The 9,847-nt window shown below is 46.7% G+C and overlaps 1 protein-coding gene across 2 annotated transcripts in view; it reads left to right on the top strand.

Annotated features, from left to right (window-relative positions):
• Positions 1 to 497: 497 nt before the first annotated feature.
• METTL5 (methyltransferase 5, N6-adenosine) overlaps positions 498 to 9,847 on the top strand; it is a 500,731-nt gene continuing 491,381 nt past the window's right edge. The window contains exon 1 of one of the 2 annotated variants that reach the window (XM_069616174.1): positions 498 to 643. The gene's annotated coding sequence lies outside the window, so the exon portion shown is untranslated. The remainder of the gene's footprint in view (positions 644 to 9,847) is intronic. The other variant, XM_069616175.1, reaches the window with a different exon arrangement.

The following is a 9,847-nucleotide window of genomic DNA, read 5'->3' as shown; positions in this document are numbered from 1 at the left end:
TGGTTAAGATTCATTCTAAACCTTCCAGTGATCACCTCTTTGTTTTTGCCCATTCAGAATTATACATTTTTGACATTTGAACACCTTTCCATGTTGTGCTGTTTGATGGTTTGTGTATTTTAGAATTCTTCAATGATGCCAACTATGTATGTTTTGTATTTTCCTGTGATGTCATATGTAATGGGAATTATTATTTTTGAAAGTTGAAAAATCCCACATCTTTTTGGTCACAGAATGTTGGCAAGTATTCAACTATTACATAACACCGGCATCTACACATTGCTTTACTTTTTCAACCCGCTTTCTGCGTGTCAGGTCCTCCGGTTCGAAGCAGTACAGATAATAATCGTTTTCATCCACAAGTTCACCTGGGTGCACAGGAAAGTGACTGTTCATAAAGCTGTTTTGTCCACCGGCATGGCGCCCAGCGATGTGGCATTTTATCACCGAAGTTATCACGCTAGCGTTTTATAAGCTCTTTTATTTAATCTACTGTTATCTTTATGGTCGGACCGGCTTGTTTCGGATTTCTTTCCAAAAGAAATTGTGCTTGTTTTGTGTTTCAGAATTCGAAGCAAGTTTGCAGGCAGCAGGAGTGACTTCTCATAGGATATTCACACCGGCAGATTCGCGTGTGTTTTGGGTAGGTTGTTCTACTGTGATTTGCCTTAATTCAGCCGGAGTTATATACTGGCGATATATTCTAAAGGATTGCTTTTCAACTGTGCTTGCATTTGTATCTGCAGAGTTGAATGGATGGTGTCGTGTCCTTTTCCCTGATTCGTGCATATGAGCAGACTGGTTTTGCCTATGGTTTCTAGTTTGGGCTAATAGCGACACTTATAAACCGGAACTATTCCAGTAGATTACATATAGGGAGCAATGGCAAAAGAGAAGGGGCACATACCATGTAGGTGTTTGGTTATGTACCCACCCACTGCCCATGCTAATCCCTATTGCCATTCTCACCCAGTTCCTACCCAAAACACCTCCTCCTGGGAACTGTTTGAGCTTGCTCTTATCCAGTTTCTATCCAAAACACCTCCTCCTGGGAACTCTTTGAGCTTGCTTTTATCGAGCCTTACCATCAGACTTTGCAGCATTAAGAAGTGCCTGTCAGTGTTTTCTCAAAGCAGTCTTCTGAGAGTTAATGACTTATTTGTAGTTGTAAACCTGCTACTGGTGTAATATAAATGTTTTACCAGGTCTGCTTTCAGCCACTTGATTTATAAGCACACTGCATCCTTCACTGTAGTTCTATTAAAAAGAACCTTTGGCCAAGCCAACAGTTTTGGGTTATGTATAAGTATTAGGCATTTGCCATGCACTGCTATCAGAAGCCCAGGTACTTACACCGCTTTGCACCTGCAAATGGCCAGTTAATACCCTACGGCTGTGCCTGACAAGTGCCTTTCCCATGCCTACACAAAAGCCCAAGCATTGCCAATGCTTTTTGATATATGCATGCTCAGCCCTACATGCAGCTCTGTTGTTGCCATGTGTCTCTTTATTTCTGTTGGTTGAGTTTTGGCTGAACCATGGATCTCCTGCTAAGTCTGTGACACAGACTGACAAACGCTTACAGGTTCCAGTACTTACTTGTGCAGTCGTAACCTCCCCATCAGGAATCATCCCATCTTTTTAATCCAATATATATGCCCCACCTCTACATACAGTATAACACTCCCAGTCGCCACAACCTCATCAGTTTTAATGTTCTCTGCCATCCTGACACAATGTGCCACGTCTCCCAGTTCCATGCTAGACACCTTGAGCAAGTCCTCATTTTTTTTCTTATTGAATACTGGAACTTGTATTTACGTTTTTCAATTGTAAGGATGGGCCAAGTACGAGCATGCAGTGGGGAAAAAAACACAGGACTGGCTCGAGGCGTTATGCATGGAATTCAGATTTTTAACATATTCGTTCCAGAAAGTCATAATTCTATTAAAGACAAGGAGTTGAAGGATTATGCTTCTCTTTCATGTCTACTGAAGCAGTAATGAACACACCAATAATATGAATAGTAACAAAGATCAAACTACAACTTCCAGGGAAGATAGTCTTTGGTAGTCCCAATATTATTGGTCTCTTAACTGACCACGTGACCAACATAACCAATCAACACAGTCCATGTCCATAAACACACTGAACATCCTCCATGACTTCCTCTTTCTTTGTTCGATTGAATTTGCATCCACCGGTAATCACAATCAGTTGCATGATCGGTCCCGTTCCTCAACTCCCCGATGGCTTGGAATCGACCAGCGTACATAGTATGACAAAATATATTCAGTAAATGCAACTCAAAAGAGGGTGGGACAACCATAATAATAATTGAAATGTATACATTTATATCAGATAAATAACATGTTTAACATTCATCATTGATCATACGATTGTAAGGGTGGGATAATCCTTCGCCTCCTAGTCTTTAATAGAATTATTACTTCCTGGAACGAATGTGTTGAAAATCTGAATTCTATGTCAAGACCGGAGGCTCAGATTATGCTTGTTCTCAAAGCTTACTCACCACTAACAATGCCATACTCTCCATTGGTTTAAAATAGGTGTTAAAGGTCGATTCGTTCGACCAATCTGCTGATCTCATGATGTCTTCCAGGCTGGCTCCTATGTTAAAGGCCTTGGTGGCCATCGCTCCCCTCACGGAGTGAGCGCCGTAACTCACTATGTCAATGTCTGCCTGTACCAACACCGATCTCGGCCATCTGGATATTGTCGCCGGTGTTACAGCCTTGTATGGCTTGCATAATGCTATGAGCAATTGGGATACCCCTGGGGGTCTCACTTACCTCGTAATATCTTCGTATGCTGTCAAACATCTGATCGGGCATAAATTGGACTGCCCTGGAAAAGAATTGTATGTTATAGATTTCAATCCTATCTTAGTCCTTTTCGCTATGAAGAAGCTCAACCCCATTGGGTGATATACCTTTCCTGGTGACCTCCAACGCTGAAGATCTCTTAGATGACAACAGACATAGAAGCATGGATAGTTTGGCTGAAATGGCCTTCCTGGATAAATCCTGGTTGTCCGGCCATGATAAGAACAGTTTCAATACTGTGTCAATATCCCACAGTTGAGTGTATTTTTCTCTAGGAGGTCTGGACATTTTCGCTCCTCTTAAAAGCCTGCATATCAAGGGTTGTTCAACTATAGCGACCCCTTCAATCCTGGGGTGGCCTGCTTATATAACGGTCCTGGCCATATTGATGATCCTATATTCTTTCCTCTGGGCTAAGAAATTGGCTACATGGACCACATCGGTTCCATGGGGATGAAGGTCCCTCTCCATACACCAGCTATTCCAGTTAGCCCATGCAGATTTGTAACTCCTGTGCATTCCTGGTGCCCATGATTCATTAATGATGAGCTCAGCCTCATTCGATAATCTTGGCCTAACCCAAGCTCCCCTATAATTATCGCCCATGCGATCAGGTTGAGTGTGCCTGTCCTCACTAGTGGATGGCTGAGGCCTCTGGGATCCCATACAATGAGCTTGTGTTAAGGTAGAGTGACCGAGTTGTGAAATGATGGTTCCAGGAGACTGGGGAACCACACCTGACCCCTACAGTCCAGAGTAATCAGAACTAGGGATGCTTTCTGCCTCCTCACTCGGGCTAGCGTCCTCGCAATCGTGGAGAAAGGGGGCAACGCAAAGTTTATTTGCTGCCCCCATGGTTGGAGGAAAGGTTCTGTTGCTTCCGCTCTCGGGTCCGGCCTCCAGCTGAAGAGGCAAGGTAGTTTGCTGTTCAATCTCGATGCAAACAGATCTATTTGGCATGGACCCCACTGAACCATCAAGTCTCGGAACACCTCTTCGTCCAACTTTCACTTGCTGACGTTTTTGAGATATCTGGAGTTCCAGTCGGCCACTTTGTTCTGGCAGCCCGGTAAGTACTCTGCTTTCACCGAAACATGCCTCTGAAGGCAAAGTTCCCAGAATTCCTTCGCCATTCCTGCCAACAACCTGGACCTAATCCCTCCCAGCCTGTTTATATATCTGACTGCTGACACATTGTCCATCTTGAGAAGAACACAACATTGAGCTCTCTCCTGAGTCCAGCATCTCACCACGAAGGACCCTGCTAGCAGTTCCAGATAGTTGATGTGCAAGGCTGTCTTTTGTTCGACCACCTACCCCCTGTTGACAGGTACCCGCATCGGGCCCCTCAGCCCCATCTGCTGGCGTTGGATTCTATGACCAGGTCTGGGGATGAGCCAAATATAGCTCTCCTGTTCAGGCATCCATTTGATGCAGCCACCATTCCAACTCATCCCTTACCTCCTGGGAGATTGTAAAGCTTGATTCGTAAGATGCGCCGCTCCTGAGGTGTTGGATCTTTAATCTTTGCAGAGCTCTGCAGTGTAGAGGCCCCGGAAATATAGCTTGGATCAAAGACGCTAATCGTCCTACTAGCCTTGCAATGTCTCTCAGCGACATCTCTCTCTTTGATAAAGAATGCCTTCTCTGTTTCTTGATGTCGTTTACTTTTGCAATTGGTAAGCTGAGAGATCCCTGTATCGAGTCCACTACGAAACCCAGAAATTCCATAGTCTGTTCCGGCTGTACCTTGGATTTCTCCCAATTTATCAGGAAGCCTATATTCTGCAGAAGTTCTACCATCGTCTGCACCTGTATTTGGAGTATCTCCCTGTCCTGGCACATATGAATATATCGGCCAGGTAGATTGAGTTGTATCCCCTGACTGTCATGATGCCTACCCCCGGAGCACCAGGCCAGGCCCAGCACCCCCGGGAGCAGGCATCATGCCCCCGGGTAAAAGCCCAGCGGCCCCTTATAGGGGCTCTTTGGACTCTGTCCTGGGGCCGTTGGCGCCAGGCTCATGTTGGACTTCAGTCCTGGCGCCATAGGCACCTTGCTCATAAAGGAAGGTGTTTTGTGCACTTACCTGATGCAGACCATGGTGCAAGATTCAGGCCTCCCTGAGACCTGAAAGGGACTATTTTTTCATTGGGACTATTTTGCCACTCGGGCGTGGCCAGGGAAGGATACTTACCTGGAACTACTTTGGGGGCTATTTAAGCCACGCCCAGACAGTAGCTCACGCTTCGCCTTGTTCTGCATCCAAGCAGCTGAAAGCTCACTGTGTCTGCTCCTGCATCTGGTCTCCAGCCACGCCCGCCTCGATCCTGGAACACCTGTATGGAAAGAAGAGAAGAGAAAGGTGAAAACCAAGAATTTTACCAAACTTCTTACCTGCATCCGGAACCTCAACGCCAGCGTTCTTGAGAAAAGACTTTCATTTAAAAGCACCGCGTTGCTCGCTGCAGCACCGCGCTTCACTCACCTGTCCTCGGGAGTTCTTCTTGCTCCACCACGACTGTCTGCACCGGTCGCCACATCTCTGCGCCTAGGGGAGAGAAGAAGAGACAAAAGGTGAACAGAAGGAACATATGAGGAAAGCCTAATTTTCTGCCATAACACTTACCGGTCTTCTGTTGGTGGACCATTCCTCATTTCGGTCAGCGCCGCTTCGTTGGCAGGTACCACACCCCAGCCCCCATGGGGAAAGGACAAAAGACATTACTGGAGGAATATAAAGACATTAAGAGGGATCGCCCCCATCGCTAACTCACCTGAGTTTACCATCGGCAATTCAATCCCTCAACGCATCGCCTTCATTCTGCACCTGAAATAAAGGACAGATCATAGGTTAGGAAGGCAACAGAAAAGGAGGCTCAACACTTGAACTTTTGTAATCTTCATACTTACGGCGTTCCGCTCGGAAAAGTCAAGTGGATTTTGCCAGCGCCATTCTGAAAACCAGTGAAGTAACTGGACTAACACGCGCCCCTGCACCAGAAGCAGGATGGAGAGTTCATCCTTTCAAACCATAAAGTGAGCTTCAACCGGGGACTTCGGAGGAAGTTAGAGAAGAACGAAGGGGGGAAGGGGGGAGCAAGCACACTATTCTGCAGACTGTTAATCCCCTTTCTCATCTGCAGAAGGATATTCCTACGGGCCAGACAAGCAAGATTTGAGGGTCCTGTTCAGTCGGTGTTCCGAGTTCTGCGCATCACGCTCGAAGAGGCCACAGCAACCCAGACTAGACCAGCGCCTCCTTGGGAGTCAGGTGAGCGTTACAGAATGCGAAGCCTTCCTACAAATTCCCACCCAGGCGCTATGGAAACTTCTGAGACTGATCAGTTGGCCCAACTACTGGGGGAATTACGGGCCGAAGTACACGCCGCTCGTCAAGAGACTAATGCTCTCAGGAGGGAAGTGATTGTATCAAAGGAAAGAACTGATGACCTAGTTAGACAGTTTTTGCAAGGTCAAGCTGGACACACTCCTCTACCCGGTTTCGGGGGGAACCCCGCTCCTGTGGTTCCCAGTAACCCTGTGCAGATGAATCTACCTGGAAACATGCCACTGGCCCCACCCGAACGCTTTGCTGGGGACCCCAAACGATTCGCCGTATTCATGAATCAGTGTCGTTTGCACTTCCTATGCAGACCTGGGGCCTTCCCTAATGACCAGACCAAGGTAGCCTTTGTATTGTCATATCTCAGCTGCTGTGCTGCCGATTAGTCAGTTCCACTCGTTACTCAAGATGACCCAATTCTCAGTGATTTTCAAGGATTTCAAGCAAGCATGGAAAGGTTATTTGCTCAACACTCTCAGGGGCAGGCTCTGGATGACGAACTCCTATCCCTGCGACAGGGCAATCAGGACCTCCTATCCTACGTTGCAACCTTTAATAGACTAATTGTGGAAACTGGGTGGCCAGAGGATAAAAGAATCACGTTATTTTATCGAGGTCTACGCGGAGAACTTAAAGATGTCCTGGCCCAAGTTGTAAATCCGCCCCAAGAATGCACAGAATATATAGACTTAGTGGTCCAATTGGATCACAGACTTCAAAACAGAAAAGCAGATCGGTCCAAGTTTGAGACCCGGGTGTTGGTCAAGACCCACGCTAACCCCAAGGGTGCTGATGTCTCTGAGCCTATGCAAATCGGAGGGGTTAAAGGACCTTTAACTCAAAAAGAACGTGAAAGAAGACGGCAGATTCAATTATGTCTTTATTGTGGGTCCTCTGGACACTTTCTACGAGATTGCCCGGCAAAACCGCCCAAGAAGGTGGTAGGAGCCGCTGATAAAAACCATGAAGACTCTGTTTCGGGAAACGACCACGCCCGACAAGCGTAGGGGTCCGCTTGCCGAGCTTGAAAACTAACTCTCAGACCTCGCATTTCATTGTGCCAATGGTCCTCGTAGATCCGGAACAGCCTAAGCGGTTGCATGCAATAAAGGCATACATCGATAGTGGGGCTATAGGAAATTATGTGGATCGTGAATTGGTCTCTAGGATTAACCTCCCTCTGCGTCCTTAAACCAGCAAAGATGTCATCGCCACAGTCGATGGAACCAAAATTGCCTCTGGACCGGTAACACATTCCACTGCTGAGGTGACACTTATAGGTCCGGACGGCCATCGGGAGGCAGTTGTGTTTGATGTAATCAAGGCCCCACAGTTTCAGGTTATTCTAGTAATCCCTTGGTTAGAGACACATAATCCTCGAATTGATTGGCGAGCAAAGAGAATAACCGTCCCGGATTGTGCACAAACCTGCTACCCAGAAAATCTGAAGATTAGTCTAGCGTCTGTAACCTCTGTCTCCATGAAACTACCTCCGGAATACCAAGACTTTCAGGACGTCTTCCAAAAGGAACAGGCCAACACGTTACTTCCCCACAGATCGTACGATTGCCAAATCGATCTGGTGCCCGGTGCACAACCCCCTTGTAGCAGGATTTATGCCCTTACTGAACCTGAGAATCTGCATTTGAGACAATATTTAGATCAATACCTAGCCAATGGTTTCATTCGCCCGTCAGTCTCCGGCATCCTCGGCTTTGTTCTTCGTGCCCAAAAAAGAAGGCGACCTTAGAACTTGTATCGACTACCACGCATTGAACCAGATAACTGTTAAAAACCGTTACCCTCTGCCTCTGATCCCCGAACTCCTTGACCAGGTGAAGGACGCTTGCGTATACACCAAGTTAGGTCTCTGGGGGGCTTATCATCTGGTGCGAGTAAAAGAAGGCGACGAATGGAAAACGGCCTTCCGTACAAAATATGCATTATTCGAATACTAGGTGATGCCTTTCGGGTTGTGCAACGTGCCTGCTGCCTTCCAATTCTTCATGAACGATGTCCTTTGGGAACTCATCGATGTTTGTGTTGTCGTATATATCGATGACATTCTTGTGTACTCCTCTTCGGAATCTGATCACAGAAGGCATGTCAGGGCCGTCCTTGAGAAATTGCGCCAGCACAAACTGTTTGCAAAGCTGGAAAAGTGCGTTTTCCATACCACCGAGGTTGAGTTTCTTGGATTCATCCTGGCACCTAAAGGGGTCCGCATGGACTCACGAAAAGTGGATGCCATCCTCAAATGGCCATCACCTAGTTCGGTGAAAGTTGTCCAAGGCATGCTTGGTTTTGCTAATTTTTATCGCAGATTTATCCCTGAATTTTCACGTGTGGTACAACCCATCACTGCACTCTTGCGAAAAAAAAAAGCTTCGAATGGACCGAGGAAGCCGAACAGGCCTTTCAGGAATTGAAAGCTAAATTCACGTCCGCACCTATTTTGAAGCACCCGCGTCCCGATCTCCCATATATAGTCGAAACCGACGCGTCCAGCTTAGCCATGGGAGCTGTCCTGTCTCAGAGAGACCCTGACACCAACCAACTGCACCCGTAGCATTTTGGTCCAGAAAGTTCTCGCCGCCTGAGGTAAATTATGCAATCACCGACAAGGAATTATTAGCCATTAAGTCCGCCTTTAAGGCTTGGTGGCATTATCTTCTTGGCGCCAGGCATACCATCACCGTGATCACTGATCACCGAAACTTACAATATTTAAAAACTGCCAAGGCTCAATCGTCACGTCAGCTCCGATGGACTTTGTTCTTTGCTGAGTTCGATTTTGTAATCACTTACCGCCCCGGCTGTAAGAATGGCAAAGCGGACGCGCTATCTCGAATAGGAAAGGGAGAAATAGACACAAACTCAGAACCTGTGCCGATAATTCCCGAACAAAGAATTTTGGGGATAACCTCTTTACAAACCCTTGAAGACATTCAAGCACGGGTAAAACAACTCCTGAACTCTACAGCCTTGCAGGATTGGATCCAAAGGGGGTCATACTTTTCGGTCAACGATGGCCTACCTTACTTCCAAGGACGCTTATTTCTGCCAGAAAAGGAGTTGCAAGAACTGGTTATTTCCCGTCATCATGATACCCTGATGGAAGGACATCCTGGCATTGCCAAAACTGAGGAAAAAATTAAACGACAATTCTGGTGGCCTTCCTGGCGAAAGGATATTAAATCTTTCGTGATGTCCTGTGGAGTTTGCGCCCAAAACAAAGGCCAAAAGACAAAACCCGCCAGTCTTCTTCAGCCTTTAGACATTCCACCAGCACCTTGGCACACCTTGTCACTAGATTTTATCACGGACCTGCCCCCTTGTAATGGATACAATACTATTCTGGTTGTGGTGGATTTATTTTCCAAGATGGCCCATTTTATTCCGTTGAAAGGATTACCTTCAGCTTCTGTCCTAGCCAAGGAATTCCTCGAAAATATCATACGTTTGCATGGATTCCTGTCCATACTAGTCTCCGACCGGGGAAGCCAGTTTATTTCTCATTTTTGGAGAAAGTGTTGTCAACTGGCACAAATCGACGTAAGACTCTCAACCAGCCACCACCCACAGACCGATGGTCAGACGGAGAGAACGAACCAGACCCTTGAACAATACCTACGATGTATGTTGCACCAATCGG

Source organism: Ambystoma mexicanum, chromosome 9 (genome assembly GCF_040938575.1).
Source record: "Ambystoma mexicanum isolate Mex_15411 chromosome 9, UKY_AmexF1_1, whole genome shotgun sequence".
NCBI lineage: Eukaryota > Metazoa > Chordata > Amphibia > Caudata > Ambystomatidae > Ambystoma > Ambystoma mexicanum.
The sequence above is the reverse complement of the archived record's forward strand: the minus strand, read 5'-3'. Positions and strand labels throughout refer to the sequence as shown.